Here is a 21,102-nt window from a genome sequence, read left to right on the forward strand (position 1 = left end):
TAATCCTAAAGATCAGACCAGAAAAAAATGAAAAAGAAATGAAGGAAACGATAGTAAAGATCCATAAAACTAAAAGTTGGTTCTCTGAGAAGATAAACAAAATTGTTAAATCATTAGCCAGACTCAGCAAGAAAAAAAGGGAGAAGGCTCAAACCAACAGAAGTAGAAATAAAAATGGAGAAGTAAGAACTGACACTGCAGAAATACAAAGGATCATGAGAGATTACTACAAGCAACTCTATGCCAATAAAATGGACAACATGGAAGAAATGGATGAATTCTTAGAAAAGTACAAACTTCTGACACTGAAACAGGAAGAAATAGAAAATATAAACAGACCAATCACAAGCACTGAAATTAAAACTGTTATTAAAAATCTTCCAACAAGCAAAAGCACAGGACCAGATGGCTTAAAAGGTGAATTCTGTAAAACATTTACAGAAGAGCTAAGACCTATCCTTCTAAAACTCTTCTGAAATATAACACAGGGAGAAACACTCCCAAACTCAATCAACAAGGCCAAAATCCCCCTGACACCAAAACCAGACAAAGATGTCACAAAAAAATAAAACTACAGGCCAATAACACTGATGAACATAGATGCAAAAATCCTCAACAAAATACTAGCAAGCAGAATCTAACAGCACATTTAAAGGATCATACACCATGATCAAGTGGAGTTTATCCCAAGAATGCAAGGATTCTTCACAATACACAAATCAATCAATATTATATATCATATTAACAATTGAAGGATAAAACCAATAATCATATCAATAGATGCAGAAAAAGCTTTTGACAAAATTCAACACCCATTTATGATAAAAACCCTCCAGAAAGTAGGCATAGAGGGAACTAACTTCAACATGATAAAGGCCATATATGACAAATCCATAGGAAACATTGTTCTCAATGGTGAAAAACTGAAACCATTTCCACTAAGATTAGGATCAATACAAGGTTTCCCACTCTTACCACTATTATTCAACATAGTTTCAGAAGTTTTAGCCACCGCAATCAGAGAAGAAAAAGAAATAAAAGGAACACAAATCAGAAAAGAAGTGAAACTGTGACTGTTTGCAGATGACATGATACTATACATAGAGAATCCTAAAGATGCTACCAGAAAACTACTAGACCTAATCAACGAATTTGGTAAAGTAGCAGGAAATAAAATTAATTCACAGACATCTTTTGCATTCCTATACACTAAAGATGAAACATCTGAAAGAGAAATGAAGGAAACACTCCCATTTACCATTGCAACAAAAAGAATAAAATACCTAGGAATAAACCAACCTAAGGAGACAAGTGACCTGTATGCAGAAAACTATAAGACACTGATGAAAGAAATGAAAGATGATACAAACAGATGGAGAGATATACCATGTTCTTGGATTGGAAGAAACAACATTGTGAAAATGACTATACTACCCAAAGCAATCTACACATTCAATGCAATCCCTATCAAAATACCAATGGCATTTTTCACAGAACTAGTACAAAAAATTTCACAATTTGTATGGAAACACAAAAGACCCCAAATAGCCAAAGCAATCTTGAGAAAGAAAAACAGAGCTGGAGAACTCAATCTCCCTGACTTCAGACTATACTACAAAGCTACAGTAATGAAGACAGTATGGTACTGTCACAGAAACAGAAATATAGATCAGTGGAACAGGATTGAAAGGCCAGAGATAAACCCATGCACATATGGTCACCTTATTTTTGATAAAGGAGGAAAGAATATACAATGCAGAAAAACAGCCTCTTCAATAAGTGGTGCTGGGAAAACTGGACAGCTACATGTAAAAGAATGAAATTAGAATACTTCCTAACACCATACAGAAAAATAAACTCCAAATGGATTAAAGACCTAATTGTAAGACCAGACACTATAAAACTCTTAGAGCAAAACATAGGCAGAACCCTCTATGATATAAATCACAGCAAGATCCTTTTTGACCTACCTCCTAGAGAAATGGAAATAAAAACAAAAATAAAGAAATGGGACCTAATGAAACTTAAAAGCTTTTGCACAGCAAAGGAAACCATAAACAAGTTGAAAAGTCAACACTTGGAATGGGAGAAAATATTTGCAAATGAAGAAACTGACAAAGGATTAATCTCCAAAATGTACAAGCAGCTCATGCAGCTCAATGTCAAAACAACCCCATCCAAAAATGGGCAGAAGTCCTAAATAGACATTTCTCCTAAGTAGATATGCAGATTGCCAACAAACACATGAAAGGATGCTCAACATCACCAATCATTAGAGAAATGCAAATCAAAACTACAATGAAGTATCACCTCACACCAATCAGGATGCCATCATCAAAAAATCTGCAAACAGTGCTGGAGAGGGTGTGGAGAAAAGGGCACCCTCTTGCACTGTTGGTGGGAATGTAAATTGATACAGCCACTATGGAGAACTGTATGGAGGTTCCTTAAAAAACTAAAAAGAGAACTACCATATGACACAGCAATCCCACTACTGGGCATATACCCTGAGAAAAACATAATTGAAAAAAGAGTCATGTACCACAATGTTCATTGCAACTCTATTTACAATAGCCAGGACGTGGAAGCAAGCTATGTGTCCATTGACAGTTGAATGGATAAAGAAGATGTGGCACATGTATACAATGGAATATTACTCAGCCATGAAAAGAAATGAAATTAAGTTATTTGTAGTGAGGTGGATGGACCTAGAGACTGTCATACAAAGTGTAGTGAGTCAGAAAGAGAAAAATAAATACCGTATGCTAACACATATATATGTATTCTAAAAAAAAAAAAACTGGTCTGATGAACCTAGGGTCAGGACAGGAATAAAGACGCAGATATAGAGAATGGACTCGAGGACACGGGGAGTGGGAAGTGTAAATGGGACGAAGTGAAAGTGCGGCATGGACATATATACACTACCAAATATAAAATAGATAGTGGGAAACAGCTGCATAGAATAGGGAGATCAGTTCGGTGCTTTGTGACCACCTAGAGGGGTGGGATAGGGAGGGTGGGAGGGACACACAAGAGAGACGCGAGATGGGGATATATGTATATGTATAGCTGATTCACTTTGTTACCTAGCAGAAACTAACACACCATTTTGAAGACATTATACTCCAGTAAAGATGTAAGAAAAGAAAAAAAAAAAGAAATAACCTCTTCATTTTATAGAATTTGACTCATAATTAATAAATCTATTATATACATCTGAGTATTGAACATAGTATCAGTTTTTAACTTGTATAAATAACAACAGTGAAAGAAATGATACATTTTAAATTACTCATAATCACAGCAATATAATTTTGGTATATTTTCGTTCTTCTTCTTACATCTTGACTCCTGGTTCCTATAATCAATAGGTTCCTATAATCAATAGGTTCCTATAATCAATCATTTAAATCTTTTACAATATTGTAAATATTCTTTTATATTTTGTTTTTGTTACTTACCAAAGAATTAGAGCCATTTGTTTTCAATGTGGAGCAATTCAGTTGATACTTATTCATAGTCTATAATATTCTAGTCTCCAGAATACAGTGATAAAAGGCACAGTCCTTGTCCACAAAGCATTTATGTTTCTATTGAAGTAATACTCATAATATAGTTAAAAGTGTGGTATCATGGAATGATTCTCAGTGTTGTTGCATAACCCAGAATAGTGCATAAATACAGCTAGATGTTTATATTTGGGCTGCACAAGAAGAAGCAGTTTAAAAGAAAGATTGAGGAGGTGTGGTCACAGAGGTAGAAAATAATAAAGGGAGTTTAATACATTTTAATATTTCATATGATTTCATCAATTTGAAGTAATATGATGTGCTTAGCACTTTTTTATTGGACATTTACTTATAACCAGTTTTAGCTGTTATAAATAATGTTGCAATGAATGCTTTTGTGCATATAGATTTTATCTTATTTTGAATTATCCTGTTAGAATGTATTTTCAGGTGCAGAATTATTGGAAAAGATATGGATGTGTATATATATGTATACGTACACTTTGTATATACTAATATGTATATATAGTATATACTCATTCCCCCCTCCCAGCTTTTGTTATATAAACCTGAACTGCTTTTGAAAAAGCTTATGCCAATTTACAGTGTCAGGAGTAATATATGAGTGTACCAGTTTCTAGTTTTTTGTGATCTTGTACTTCCTTAAATTTTGCTAATCTAGGGATTTCCCTGGTGGTCCAGGGGTTAAGACTCTGTGTTTCCATGTCAGGGGATGTGGGTTCGATCCCTGGTCAGGGAAGTTCCACATGCCAGGCAGTGCAGCGAAAAAGAAAGAAAAATTACTAATCCAATAGTTACAGAGAAGTCGAAGTAACTTCTGGAAGGTGAAATATTTGATGAAAAAAATGGATGAGGGAAGGAACACAACACATTTGGGGCATAGTGATGAGTATGATATAGCAGAAACATTCAAAATGGAGCACTTTAATCATACAAATCATAAAATTTTAGAGCATAATTTTGTACTTTGAAACAAGAAGTAAGTTATGTTGAAACATACTATTTGAAACAAGAAGTAATACCAATGTTCTTTAATGGGGTTTCAGATTTATGCATTAGGGCTTGACAAGATCCAGCCTTCAGGAAAAATCACCACTGGTGCATTTTATTTCCACAGATATTTATGAACATTATACAGCAACCTTCTGCTGACCCAAGTTCCTGCTCTTATACATTCATTTCTCTCTGGGTAACATGGACAGTGCTTTCAGATGAGCCTTGGACCTAATGGGATAACTCGGAATGAGATTTTTTTCCTAGAGTGAGTCCCACCAAGTTCTTAGTCACTTAGAAGTGTCAGGCAGAAGGGATTCTGACAGGCAGCTCTGTCAACCTGAACAGAGAGTTTTAGATCAAGCCCAAGGAACATTACTGTCAAAAATTACAACCTCATTGTTGACATAAATGTTGACAACACCATTTTCACTGATAGTGGTATCAGAGCACATTATGATTCAGAAAAGACTGTCCAACTAGCAATGATTTAGATGAAATGTTCCCAAATAAGTAAAGGGAGAGGAAGGGGAAAAGCAAAATATAAAGACTGCAGGTTACAAAATTTTATTAAGACAGCATCACATTACAGAAGGAAACATCTCTCCTTCCTCATAATGAGAGCTTGTCTGCAAGTTCATGTAAAGAGAAACATGATAATGGAAATTTAGGCTCTCCTCTAAGTCTGGCCTAACTTCTGACTCAGCCATGTGATATACAGAGTACCGTGAAATATTTTGAAAGAATGATAGTGGATAGGTCAGATGACCAATCATTCCTGGGTACAAGTAGAGTGTTTCAGAAATCAAGACCATGTAAGAAAACAAATGACATTTTGTTAAAGAGAGGCATATGGAGATAGAGACACAATTCCTTTTTAACATATATAGAAATAGAATTAATTTACCAAAACTCATCTCAACTTTCCCCCAGTAACTTTCCTTAACCCCAGTAACTAATCTCTCTAATATTGTTGACACTTAGAGATATTCTATTAAACAGTATTTTATGTCTCAATTTTTTTCAAAACAGCCAATATATAATTTTTTGACCTCATTTCAATTTTAAGTGCTTTTTTACTATTTTTTACTTACAACACTTACCAGAGCTTTGGGTATATAGGTGGTGGGGGATACATTGAAATATTTGAATTAAAATGAACTGAGTTACCTTGTGGAAACAAAGAAATACCTATGTATGACTCATCCTACTTCACTTTTGTACAAATTTCTTTCCTATTCTATATACTTACAGAAAAAAATTACTTCATATAAATATTCTTACAAAACAATTTTTTTGAGAAATTATTTGGTGATTTATAAATTATGTCTCTAAGCCCCTTGGATAAATTGTCTAAAGTGTAAGGTGAAGTTAAACAAATGCAAATCAAAAGATTTTTTTTTTTAATCTCAAATGCCTACCCTTGCTTCTAAATGTCATAGTAAATGTGGTGAATGAATTTCTGGAGAAGACTGCTGTGTTTTTCCCTCATAGTCATCACCTTATTGTAATTTATTTCAGTAACATATATTTGTTGTTATAACTCATTTGATATTAAATTTTTGATTAAAGGGAATGTATTTTGTGCATCATTGTTTTCTTTAACATCTGAGTATGGTAGTTGGAGTATGAGAAGTATTTAATACATAATTTTGTAATCAATACGTAAATGAATCCATAAGTCAATGTTGCTTCCGTAAATCCTTTTGGAAGCAGGCATCAAAACAATAAAATAAAATCAGAAAAGAAATGTGGGATGCAAGAATACGAAACTGATGGAGACTGATCCTAAATAAATTTTACTTAGGAGGAAATAAAATTTTCTGATCTGTAATCATCACAAAATCAACTCTCAATTAAGGACAAATATTTTTATATAGTTTCCAGAGACAAACCAGGGGGCATGATGACTTTCCATCCAATGACAACTGGAAATAGTATTGAGGAGTGAAACTTTCCTTTTAGTTTATTTCTCAAACTTTGACTTAATAAATATTTACCTTCTAAATAAAAAGAGTAGTTTAATTGACATGCATTTGCAAATGAATGTTAATTCTGCTTAGAATACTGTATTTTTTGATTATCTTACCGCAGTTAAGAATATCTCTGACCTTCCTCCTGGAATTTGACTTCTTGGAAAATTTATTACTCTTTCCAAAGGAACAGTTGAGTAATGTTATAAATTCCATGCCATTTATTACATGTATTTTCTTTTATGAAAATAGTGGTTTTTTTCTTATTTTCCTAAAAAATAAAATGCAACTACTGGAAAAAAATAATGAGATGCAGGAAAATACAGTGAAATAAAAGCAAACAGAATCCTACTAACCAAGAAATTGGCAGTCAACATTTTGCCACATTTTGTTACTTAACCATCCTAAGTTGATACTGCTTTAATGATAATATTATTCCTTATATTTGGCCCTACTGAGCATGTTCAACACAATTATGATACAGTGATCTGATTATATGATTCCCCTTTGAGAGCATTAGGAGAAAGGAGAGAGGATTGGGAAATGTAGGGTATGTAGAATGGAGATCTGAGTTAATAATGAATGTAGAACAGAACTAAGTACTGTGCGATGGTAATAATAATAACAACAATGGCTTATATGTACATGTGTCAGGACCCCCTCTGAGTGATTTACATTGATCCTCATAAAAATTCTCTATGTTAGATACTATTTCCAAACCCATGTTACAGTTTAAAACAACTGAATCAGAGGAATTAAGAAAATTTGTCCAAAGTCACAAGATAGTAATAAAAAGAACCCAGGGAGTCTGGTTGTATATACAAATATTTTCTTCCAGAAACAAATACTGTTTATAATAACACGATTCAAGTATTTTTGCTGATTATTGCATCCTGCTTTGTCTCAACTCAGTGAACTAAGAAAAAAATACAAGAAATGAAAAAGTTAGGAGGGCCTAGAGTTATCATAATAAAGTAACGAACTTGGTGCACATCAATGCAAATTTGGTGTGGCAGATCAAATTTTGGAAATTCTGACAATTTAGGATTTAATTTCTGAGGCTACATTGTTTGATTAGAGGTGAACTTACACAAGATCTCTATAGTCTGTGGACCATAACTAACCACTATTATAAATTCACTTTTAAAAAATTAAATGAAATAGTCCCATTTTTCATGTAACTTAGACATGACTATGGTGATTTCACTAGGAGGTCTGTCATCTTGACAGTGAGAGCTATTGAGTTCTTCTGATAATGCAAAGGCACATGTACAGGCAGTGGTCTGAAATGGTTGAGATGATCTTGTTCTCATGACTTACAATTCTAGACTTTAAAAGAGGCACTATCCAGCAGGAGCTCTCTAACACTCAGTCCTGGTCCCGCGAGGTATAGAAAAGAATCTACCTCCCAGCCCCACTTCTGCTCTCCCCTATTCATGTCCCATTTCCAAAAACAAGTCACAGCTTGTGTGTCTTGTTCTAACCCCTTTCAATCACTGATTATTTGCGAGGGGAAAGAAACTCTTCTACTCAGTACCACACAGGTGAACATGTTTACCCAAGGTGACAATGGATGCCCTGGTAACCCCAAGAAGAAGAAGATGAATGCGTTTGTGCAAAATGGTACTTTTGTCTTAGCAATTCAGACCCCTGGGTGCAGCTGCCATGTTGTATTGATTCTCTGGGCACGGAAGTTCCCCTAAGCTGTGGAGAGTGTTAAAGGTGGCACTTAATGAGATGGAAGTTTGGCCACTGCAGGTGTAAACTTTAATTGGTGCATCAGGTGCTCAGAAAGAGTGTGCACAGAGGGTATGGGAGTGAACTGCTTCAGAGAATAGAGCTGCAGGAAGGCCAGACTCAGGAACCCGAATAAAGACCCCTTAAACTCTCCTTCTCAGAAGGTTTGTTCCATCTCGGCTGTATTAAACAGTAATTCTGTTCTGGGCATTCCAGAATGAATAGTCAGCCATCACCATCTGAAATTCTTTCCTTTTATGTATGTTTTATTTTTTATTGGTATTCTTGATTATATCATTAACAATAATATGACATTTCATTATTATCGTCCTATCATCATCATTTGTTTCTAGAAACTCAATATAATAAATCCTAAAGGGGAGAAAAAAGATCATGATTAGTATACAACACAGCTAAGGGAATAGTTTTCAACATTTTTATGAGAAGAAAAATGTACTGAGAGGGATAAGAGGTGAGAGGGAGTGCAAAGACTTTGTTACTATTGTATTTGTCAATTCATCAAATGGATTTGGATCCAGTTCTTATAAACAAAAGAAATTTCTCATTCTGTAATACTTTGACTTCTATTGATGTAAATATATTTTTTTAAAGTGAACAGACATCAGCTAAATAATTGGTGATTTCCTATTGATGTACTCTCTTTTAACATCAAATGTCATCCATGAACTTGCAGGGCCACTTTTGACAATATTATTTTACTACCAACTTAGAAGATTTTTAAGAATTTGGCTTTAAAGAATGTATCCTGAACCTGAACTATCAGTATTGTGACCCATGAAAGAATTGCATCTATTCTTTTTTCTTCATGTCCTGTCTTCTTCCTTTTCTCTTTTCCCAACAGCATAACATATCGAAAGCTAACACAAAATAAAATTAGAAAAGAGGTAAATTCTTGATGCATTGTTCTATTTTCCTAAGTTTCCACCGACATGTTTATTTAACACATTGCAAATAATCTTGTTTAACAATTACCACAAACACAGAAGTGTCTATGCTGAGCTCAAATTTAAAATAAAAGAATAGAAAGAATTTGAAAAAGAATAGATACATGTATATGTATAACTGAATCACTTTGCTCTACACCTGAAACTAATACAACATTGTTAATCAACTATGTTCCAATATAAAATAAAAAAATTTTAAAAAGACAGTACAAAAAAAAGTTACAATGAGTGCATGATGTACCCACTGGTGAGTAGCAGAGGAAAGTTTTGTAGCCATTGTAGAACCCAGAGCTTATAATTCCAGGCCAGCTATTATTTGAACTACCCATTACCATGTGTCTTCATATTTCATACTGATGTTCTGTATCATTCTCACCTTATGTTGAAAACGTTCTAGCTTTAGGCAATTATATGTAGTTCTGTATATTCCTTTTTTTTTAATAAAAAGTTTTCATATTCAGTAATATAATATTTATAGAAAAGTGCTCTAAATGTTATATTCATCAAAGAATTTTCTCATTGGGAGAGTAGTTTGAATAAGTCTTATTACTAATATAATTGAGCAACTTTGGCCTTTTTTTGAAATCTTTTAATATATTTTGTGAAATGTGTGTTTAATTATCTTGTTTATTTTCTCTTGGTGCATTTATTTTATTAATGTGTAGGAGTATATTATTTACTCAGATATGAGTCTTTTGTGGTTAGCGTGTTCCCAACACTCTTTCTCCATTTTGTGTTTTGTCTTTTTGTTCTCTAATGGTGTTTTGTGATGGATACATTCTCTTTTGATTTAGTTCCATATATCAATCTTTTTTTGGGGGGGAGGTGGTTAGTATTTTGTGTGTCCTGTTGAAAAAGTATTTTCCTATATCAGAGCCTTGGAGATTTAGAGACTTGCTCCTATATTATCTTCCAAGAGGTGTATTGTTTTGTGTTCTCATCTAAATATATCAATCTGGAATTGATTTTTGTATATGGTGAAAAGTAAATGTCATGACAATTTTTTCATGTTAATATCTAATTATTCCAGCACCATTTGATGAAACTATTGTATTTTCCTGTTGTCCTAAAGTGCCATCTTTCTTTAAACCAGGTGTTTGTGTGTCTGTTTCTGTTCTGTTGTGTAACTGTGTCTGTTTGTGAGCTCTCTATTTTATTCCATTTTTATTCATCTATTGTTGTACCAGTATCATACAGTCTTAATTACCTTAGTTTTATAATAATTCTAGATATTTTGTAGAGCAAGTTTCCTTACTTTGTTATTCTTCTTCAAGCATGTCTCCATAATTCTTGCTCCTTTGCATTTCCATATAAGTTTTAGAACTGTATATAACAAATAACTATATAACAAACTGTGTAAAACAGAGACACACAGAGAAAAAAAGCTAATAAGATTTTGACTGGGATTTAAATTATTTGAGAATTTTAAGACCTACTTTATGTCCCTGATAAAAGCGTTTATTCTGTAATTGTCCAGTGCAGTGTTGTACAGGTTGAGTATACAAATTGTGTTCTTCAAAATTTCTATCTTTTATTTATTTTTTCTGTAGTTACTCTGAGTAATTGCATGAAGTTATTTCTAATGCTGGTTCTATATTATTTGCTTCTTTAATTTTGAGGCTATATGAATAGTTCCACACAAATTTGCAATGCAAAATTATAGAAAAAAAATTGAGGTATAGGATTATGGATTTTTAAATTTTTTTTTTTAGAGAAAATTTTGTTCGCCTCTGCCAGGTACCTGGGAACACCAGAACGCTGGAATCACATTAATGTAGTTTCATGAGTTGAGGGAGTTAGAAACTGCAATCAGGTGTTGCTCCTCAAGAAAAATAAAACAAGACAAATAAACAAACATTCAAAAAACTCATCACCACTACAATAACACAACCTAAGTATGTTCATATTATTTGTAAGTAGTGAATTTTTTTCTTTCTTTAATAGATCTTTATTGGAGTATAATTGTTTCACAATACTGTGTCAGTTTCTGTTGTACAACAAAGTGAATCAACCATATGCATACATATGTCCCCGTATCCCCTCCCTTTTGAACCTCCTTCCCATCCTCCCTATCCCACCCCTCTAGGTCATCGCAAAGCACCGAACTGATTTCCCTGTGCTATGCTGCTGCTTCCCACTAGCTAACTATTTTACATTCAGTAGTGTATATATGTCAATCCTACTCTCATTTTGCCTCATCTTCCCCCTCCCACCCCATGTACTCAAGCCCCTTCTCTATGTCTACATCTTTATTCCTGCCCTGCAACTAGGTTTATCAGTACCTTTTTTTTTTTTTTTTTTTTTAGAGTCCATATATATGCATTAGCATATGGTCTTTGTTTTTCTCTTTCTGACTTACTTCACTCTGTATGGCAGATTCTAGGTCCGTCCACCTCACTACAAATAACTCAATTTCAATTCTTTTTATGCCTGAGTCATATTCCATTGTATATATGTGCCACATCTTCTTTATCCATTCATCTGTCGATGGACATTTAGGTTGGTTCCATGTCCTGGCTAATGTAAATAGTGCTACAATGAACATTGTGGTACATATCTCTTTTTGAATTATGGTTTTCTCAGGGTGTATGCCCAGTAGTGGGATTGCTGGGTCATATGGTAGTTCTATTTTTAGCTTTTTAAGGAACCTCCATACTGTTTTCCATAGTGGTTGTATCAATTTACATTGCCACCAACAGTGCAGGAGTGTTCCATTTTCACCACACCCTTTCCAGCATTTATTGTTTCTAGATTTTTGGAAAATGGTCATTCTGACCAGTGTGAGGTGATACCTCATTGTAGTTTTGATTTGCATTTCTCTAATAATTAGTGATGTTGAGCATCTTTTCATGTGCCTCTTGGTCATCTGTATGTTTTCCTTGGCGAAATGTCTATCTAGGTCTTCTGTCCATTTTTTAACTGAATTCTTTGTTTTTTTGATATTGAGTTCTATGAGCTGTTTGTATATTTTGGAGATTAATCCTTTGTCAGTTGCTTCATTTGAAAATATTTTCTCCCATTCTGAGGGTTGTCTTTTTGTATTGTTTATGGTTTCCTTTGCTGTGCAAAACTTTTAAGTTTAATTAAGTCCCATTTGTTTATTTTTGTTTTTATTTCTGTTACTCTAGGAGGTGGGTCAAGAAAGATCTTGCTGTGGTTTATGTCAAAGAGTGTTTTTCCTATGTTTTCCTCTAAGAGTTTTATAGTGTCTTGTATTATATTTAAATCTTTAATCCATTTTGAGTTTATTTTTGTGTGTGGTTTTAGGTAGTGTTTTAATTTCATTCTTTTACATGTAGCTGTCTGGTTTTCCCAGCACCACTTATTGAAGAGGTTGCCATTTCTCTATTGTATGTTCTTGCCTCCTTTGTCATAAAGCAGGCACCCATATGTGCTTGGGTTTATCTCTGGGCATTCTATCCTGTACTATTGATCTACATTCCTGTTTTTGTGCCAGTGCCATACTGTCCTGATTACTGTAGCTTTGTGGTATAATTTGAGGTCAGGAAGCCTGTTTCCTCCAACTCCATTTTTCTTTCTCAAGGTTGCTTTGGCTATTCAAGGTCTTTTGTGGTTCCATACGAATTGTAAATTTTTTTTGTTCTAATTCTGTGAATTAGAATTAGAATTCTAATTCTAATTAGAATTAGAATTAGAAATCTAATTAGAATTCTAATCTGAATTAGAATTCTGTGAATTTCCAAATTCTTGGAAAGGTACAATTTTCCAAGACAGATCCATAAAAAATTAAAAAAATATAAACAGACCTATTACAAATAATGTAATTGAAAAATCTTCCAACAGACAAATTATCAGGACCAGATGGCTTCACAGGCAAATTCTATCAAACATTTAGAGAAGAGCTAACACTGATCCTTCTCAAACTCTTCCAAAAAATTTCTGAGGGAGAAACACTCCCAAAGTCATTCTACAAAGCCATCATCACCCTGATACCAAAACCAGAAAAAGATATCACAAAAAAAGAAAATTACAGACCAATATCACTGATGAATATAGATGCAAAAATCCTGAACAAAATACAGCAAACAGAATCCAACAGCACATTAAAAAGATCATACACCATGATCAAGTGGGATTTATCCCAGCGATGCAAGGATTCTTCAATATGTGCAAATCAATCAGTGTGATACACCAAATTAACAAATTAAGGAATAAAAACCATATGATCATCTCAATAGATGCAGAAAAGACTTTTGACAGAATTCAACACCCATTCATGATAAAAACTCTCCAGAAAATGGGCACAGAGGGAACATACCTCAACATAATAGAGGCCATATATGACAAACCCACAGCAAGCATCATGCTCAATGTTGAAAAACTGAAGGCATTTCCACGAAGATCAGGAGTAAGACAAGGATGTCCCCTCACACCACTCTTATTCAACATATTTTCAGAAGTCCTAGCCACAGCACTCAGAGAAGAAAAAGAAATAAAAGGAATACAAATTGGGAAAAAAGAAGTAAAACTGTCACTGTTTTCAGATGACATGATACTATACATAGAAAATCCTAATAATTCCACCAGAAAACTACTAGAACTATTTTGTACATCAAATCATAAAAAATTTCACTGGTGTTGGCATTCAGATGCAAAGATATTTATAAATTTCTAGCAATTAAGAGTCTGAAATGATAAATATTATTTCCTGGTCTATGCATCCTGAAAGAAAACCAATTATTTAACAAATTTTGGTCTAAATCACAGTATTTCTACTGTTTATTTTTTTACTTAAATATAATTAAGCAACACTTAGAAGATATTTGTGGGAAAAGGAATGAGTAAAACAATAGAAAAATGGCCCTTTAAGGAAAAAGAAATCTATGAGGGAAAAAAAAAGAACTGAAAATAATAAAAAAATATATCTCTTTTAATATTCTCAGATAGGCTTCAGGGTATATGGTATCCATTAAAAAAAAAAAAAAAGAACAGGATGTAATAGAAGAACAATGAGAGAACAATAAAAAGATCTTTGAAGTAAAAATATGATTGCTAATTTTAAAGCAAAGTGTAATAAAATGTAAGAGATAATTTTGAAAAAATATTCTCCAAAGTTTAAAAAAAGACAAGAAGTTCCAATATAATAGAAAAGTTGAGGCAAAAAAAAATTGCACTTCTATATGAATTACAGAAAGAAAGAAAACACGGAAAACTGAGTAAAGAAAGTTTTGAAGGAAAAATATAAGAGGGCTTCCTATATTCAATTTGAAATGAATCACTGTGGCTCAACACAATAAATAGAAAAATGATCATTACCTAAATATGTCATCATAAAAATTGGATATAAAAGATCACACTTTCTTTTGTTGAGTAAAATCAGGGAATATTTAAAGGAATGAAAGCAATTCTGTCATTAAATTTTTATCAGCAAGATAGATCCCAGAAAATGATGTAGAAATAATATCAAAGTACTGAGAAAAAATATTTTCAAATTATATTTCTTATACTTTTTACCAATTTAATAAGCAGAACAAAGATATTGTGAAATAAACAAGAACTCCGTGTACCGTTTCTTAACAGTTAACTCATTTATGAGCTGCAGCAAGACCTGGAGTGTCCACCTACAAAGAGGTTGACATGAGATATCAGAAAAAAAAGGATTTAACTTTGGAAAGAAGTGAAAGAAAATCCCAGGAAAACATCTCCATACCCGACTAAGACAAGAGGACAGAGGGTTCTAGGAAGAAGAACTCTGACAATAAGAGTAAATCCAATAAAATAAATGATGAAGAGTTTGTGGAAAAAATAAACCAAACGGTGCAATAATAAAGAGGAGTTAGAACTTTCAAGAGAAAATTGTGTGTCAAAATAGAATATGCAGTCATGTTACAATAGTGATGCTGACATGAACAACATTAATGTAACCATGCTCATGTAAAATCAATTTATTGATTTTTAACTTATTGAATCACCCTCTAGACAGTGTTTCTCAATCTTGGCTGCAAATTAAAATCTTTGTGGAGCTTGGATAGTAACAATACTAAACTCCTTCAGATGTATTAAATCAGAACTCTGAGGATCAGACATGGGCATTAATATTTTTCAACAGTCTCAGGTGACTCTGATGTGCAGTTGGATTTGAGAAATGTGGCTATAAACCAAACATAAAATAATTATAGTTACAGAAAGCAAAGGAAATGTCATCAGTATAGTGACAGGTGTAGGAAAGTAGAAAGGATGAATTGGTAAAGGGAAGCTTGAGGTGAAAATGTCCTCAGCTTTAAAAGTGGGACATTGAAAGATACTACCCATTGTTCCTAAACCAAAAAATAATATTCCATACACTTACAATGACTAGCAATTGAGGACAATAAAAATTGGAAGATGAAGGAGGGATGTGGGTATATAAATGAACTAATCCTCGTCATTCACAACTGAATTCATAGGTAATGTCTAAACTTCATACATCAAGAGATAGTGGCTGGAGCATATACCTTAGAGAAATAGATAAAGCTTTCAGGAGAAATCATTAAACATTTTAAAAGTAGCTCCTTCTGGAAGTAACTTATTTGGTCAACAGGTATGGGGCAAAGGCCTGTAGTTTTCCCTCACAAAGCAATGTAATGCTTCATATTTAAATCATCCTACTGTAATTTTTAGATGCATATGCTTGAAATGTTGGAAATAAAGTATGCTGGAAGAGAATGTGAAAAGGATTTCTGAAGTGCTGATAATGTTCTGTATCTTAGGAATTGGTTATCTGGGTGTGTTCATTTGTGACAAAAAAACTTTGATATAACATTTGTAATATGTGTAATTTTACGTATGTTTAGTTAACTTTAATAAACTTTTCCCAATGCAGCCAAAAATAAATAAATAATAAATTAATAAATTAATAAATAAAATTAAAATAAATAAACATTGAAAAACAAAAGAAAGTAAAATAAAAAGTTCTCAGAAGACTGTCTTAGATGTCTGCTTAATTAAACTAGAAAGCTATTTTCAACTCAGTGTTTAATGGGTGATAGTGACTTCAGCTGTGAAAATTAGTTACACATGAAATAGTTTTAAAACTAAAAGATACATACATAAACTGATAAAGTATTATGTTTAAGAATATCGTAGACAGTAAATGCAGGTCAGAGAGAAGAGATGTCAATGTATGCTGGGGAGGACCCTCTGGAGGATAGAAGAATTTATCACAATGTTGAAATCCCTGTAACTGAAGAATACTGGTGATGGCATTCCTATGTGTAAAAAGAAAGATGGATGTTTCAGTAAACATCACATGAGAGTTTATGTGTTGTAAGTGGAGCCACTCCATGGAGAAGAGGGCACAGGGTTAGAAAGTCAAGCAGGATAAGATTTTGTTGTGTGCTGATTGTGATGGGAATGACTTTGAAGCTGGGGCACTTGAGTTTGTTAGTTGAGCAATGAGGAACTACTGGCAAGTTGAAGGTAGGATGATGGTTTGAGGCAACGGACATTTTAGGACCATCAGATGGGAAGCTATATGTCATAGGAAATGAAGTAGGGAGGAAGGAGGCTAGCAGTGATACAGCCATCTCCCTAGAAGCTTAAAGAATACTCATTTTAGAAAAAGTCCAGTTCACGAGCCAGTGGTCTCCAAATACGGATTCTATATTGGTGGCTGCATACATACCTGTCTAAGGATTTGGATGATAGCTATACTTTATGATGTGGAGGACAGCTACCATTTCTTTATTTGCAGATGGTATTACTGAAAGAACAAAGGCACTTCAGTTAGGTTTTTAAGTATTTGAATTGTAAAGAGACCTCAAAATCTCTGTAACTTTTGTGTAATAAAACATGAATTGGTCTTATATGAAATATTAAAAATGGAAATACTTTAAAGTCACATTTAAAAATATTTCAACAAGTCATTGCTCTAGAAATAGGAACATAAAGAAGGTGTTTGGAAGGTGGAGAACAGTGAAAATAAACAGAATTTTCTGGAATGTCATTTCTCCATGGTGAGCCTAAAGTCAAAAGTGTTAAAATTTAAAATAAGAATAAAACTTAAATTCATAAGATAATAATTTTTATTGAGTGGTTATATTTTGCTAAAGAATATTAAAAATACTACTTCCCCAAACCTTTGATAAAGATATAATCATTATCAGTTTACACATGAGGAAACTGAGGCTTGGAACATTTAACAAAGTTGCCCAAGCTTTCACAATAAATGGTACAACTGGGAGTGTATTCCAGGAGCACCTAACTCTAAAGCCTGCAGTCTTAATCATTATACAAAAAAGGGCTTCATATTTAGGTAAATATGACATTGCATATGGGATAAAGACACAACCATAAGTGGGAAGACATGTGGTTGTCCCTCAAGAAATGTGCGGTGTCTATTGAATACAAGGTGTAACCATATGTAATGATAACATACCACAATATGTATTACAAGATAAAGAAGATGCCAACAGAGGCCCACAGATGGCTGGACATACTTCCTAACAGAGGAAGAGAGGGATGCTCAATAGAAAAGTCCCACTGGAGTTCTTATTTGAAGATATGCAATTTCAAAGGAGAGAAATTTGAAACAAAACAAAGAAGATTTTACAGGTTTACCAGAGTACGTATGCTACCAGAATAAGCCTTGGAAGGGAGAGAAAGACCAGATCAAGGAATGTCTGCCAGGCTAGATGAGATTTGGGAGACAATGAGATTTTGGAGACAATGGAGTGAGATGGGAAAGAGGATGGTGCTAAAGGAATGACTGAGTGATTGATACTGTGATGAACACTCATGCCTATTACTTTATATAATTCTTGCCCCAGTGGTGCAGTGATGCAAAATATATGTGATTGCTACCATTTTCTAGCTTAAACCAAGGCAGAGGAAATGAAAGTGCCAGGCCCAAGCTCACATAGCACATTAAATGGGTCCAGTGAGTAGGGGAAACAAAAGCACTCCATTCAACTTAGCTATAGCAGGGTACACCCCTGAAAATGTATGGAGATAGAAAACAGCAAACTGGGAGGAAGAATCATTGGGTTTAAAGCTCAGTTGCTCTTTATTTTTGTGACTTGGAGAAGAATATAATCCTTCTTACTATCAGTGTTTCTCTTTGTAATGATTTTATGATACCTCCCCATATATACCTCAAAAATTGTTTGGACCATCAAATGAAATATTAAATGCATATGCATGCAAAAAAGTTTAAAACACAGAAGTGTGGGGTTTTGTAAACAAATTATACAAATTAATTTGTATGCTGAGAGTCGATGTGCTGGTATATGAATGATATTTAATCTCTGGGCCCATATGAATTTTATATATAAATATTGTGGTGATTGTCATTTTCTTTTCTTGGGACAACCAAGAACTCACCATTAGAGGCTTAGGTCAGCTTATTGGGAGACAGTTCTCCATGGGTTTCTCATGTTTCTGCATTACAAGGAGAGGGGCTGAGTGCCTTTTTTACAGGCTATCTGTTTAACAGCCTTAGAAGATGGAGTGTGTCACTTCAGAGAAAAGAAAGGTTTGCTTATTGCCTTGGAAGATACAGTGTCTCCTTCTGGAGGCCAACTGCTCAGTACAAGGAATTAACATCTCCCCTTGGGAACAAAAATAGGCACATACCACTTGTTATAAAACATCTGAATTCCCTAAACTCAGAACTTCTCTACTGAAATGCCACCCACTGCATATACAGGTGTCACCTGGTCCTCTTTGCAATGTTCTATGGGAACTGGGGCTCAGGGAACTAGTGCAAGAAAATGCTGGCATTCTGACTATAGCTATTGTCATGTTTAAGAAAATCCTTTGCCTTTGACCCAGGAATCTCATGTCTCCTGCCAACATACACATGAGAGTTGCAATCAAATTGTTAGTTTACAAGTAGGGTAAAGTCTCAGACTTTTCACAGTTCTTGACGTGGCTTAACCCTGTATAACCACACTCAAATAATTTCTGTGGACACGTGGTCTCTCGTCATGCAGGACAAGGTCATCTGATTTAATGAAAAAACTTGGTTATGAAAAAAATACATAGAAACAGTAATCAGAATTGTGAAAAATAATTTGCCTAGAAGATGAATTTGTAATAACACAATTCCTTATACTCTTCCTGCTTTCCCATTATTGCCACTTTATTAATGTCACACCCCAAGACTGGAGTGTCCTCTTCCTTCCTCCCTGCTATGTAGAGACTAGCTAATTAAGGGGGGGCAGTCACAATCCTAGCTGGGTCACTAAGATTTTCCATACTGTTCCAACTATTTATATCTCCTAGCTGTCAACCTAATGGTCACTCTTCATTCCTCAACCTCCTTAGCGCTCTGTAGTGTATCATTTGTGCATCAGCTCCCTTCTTCTGGTTTGCCCTCTTCCATGCCCTTCCCCCTGTTCTAGGCTTTATTCTCTGCTGACCTCTTCCTCTGCATCAGTACTGCCTCCGTTTACACAATAACTCATCTTCTTCTGAATTTTTAACTGCTGATACTTTAGAGGATTCTGTCTTTGATCTTCTCATTTCTTACTCTACCCATTCTCATCTATTCCCAAGACAGCATCAACAGCATTATCTATATCTATCTGCCTCTCCATTCTTATTCTGAGCTTTATATACAAGTTCTAAAAATGAAACGTGTATGGACTTTCAAGTTATAAAACCTTGTCAGTCAAGCCATATATGTCTTGTTCAAGTAACTTAATCTAAGAAACTCGGTGTCATTATCTATATAATGGGTATAGTTACACTAATATTTTAGATAATTAGAAAAACTTGTATTTAAAGGTCTTTGTAAATGTATCTAGCCCATATTAAGTACCCAGTAAAGAATGATGATTTCACCCTTCCTACCCATACCCTTCTTCTATAGTGAAGAAATATTCTTTTCTCTCCCTTTGTATTTTCTGTCTTAGCAAAGGTCACTATCATTTACCAAATAACACAGGATAGAAACCTGACACCCACTTTTGCCTTCCCCTTTTTGCTTATTTCCTTCAATGAGTGGTTACCAGATTGTATTGATGTTACCTCAAAATATGTCTGATTATCAAGAATCACTGTCCATTTGCTTTTCTGCTGCTTTACTGCCAGCCTTTCTCTACTTGTCACCCTTACCTCCACATCATTAACCTCTTTCTATCCAATCCATTGTTCACAAAACTGAGAGTTTTGACCTACATTGCCAAGTCTCTGTGCTATCAGGATATGTTCCAATATCCAGAGCAAAATATACAATTCTCAAAATCACCCTAACCTTCTTTATGACCTGATCTCACACTAACACCCATACCCTTCATCCCTCATGTCTTTCCTCCAGCTATCTACAACTTCTCCCAGTCCTCCAGGAAGGCCATTTCCTTTAACATTCCAAATCTCTCATTCTTTGGTATCCATAGCTGCTGACTCCTACATTTGTTAAGAATGCTTTTTTCTAGACCTGTTCTTCCCAAGAAAACTCTCATCATTCAAGTCTCATTTTAAGTAGCCTCTATCATTTTCAGAAGTTTTTCTTTTTTCCTTCTGCCTTAGATTTAGTCACTCCTTTTGTACTGTCCCTACAGCCTCTTGCTGAGACTATCTTAATCTTTTTTGTACTTTCTTACTAATCCTAGAACCTCCTAGAGGAGGTGAAGATTTAAAAAAAAAACATGTAATAATAATGATACCAATAAGAACAAAATGAATACTTCCTGTGTCCCAAATTCTATGCTGAATGATTACTTTAAAAATTTTATCTCATTTTTAGTTTAGATCTCAAAGTAACCTATAGTATAGTTAACTATTGTCATTCACATTCTGAAAATGAGAAAATTGATCCTCAGGAGGTGGAAGTACCTTTCACAGTCACACTGCTAGTAAGTAGAATATCTATTCCGATTGTTATCTAATGCTGCACTATGAATCACCCCAAAATGTAGTAGCTTAAACCACATTTTATTATATCTCACAAATTTGTAT

General features: G+C 34.1%; 1 long non-coding RNA gene across 1 annotated transcript in view; it reads left to right on the top strand.

Moving 5' to 3' along the window:
- The window catches only part of LOC309639221, a 1,112,218-nt gene that overhangs the window by 382,208 nt on the left and 708,908 nt on the right, over nucleotides 1-21,102 (top strand). The gene's annotated exons all lie outside the window — the stretch shown is intronic.

Source organism: Balaenoptera physalus (assembly GCF_965194825.1).
Source record: "Balaenoptera physalus genome assembly, chromosome: 12".
NCBI lineage: Eukaryota > Metazoa > Chordata > Mammalia > Artiodactyla > Balaenopteridae > Balaenoptera > Balaenoptera physalus.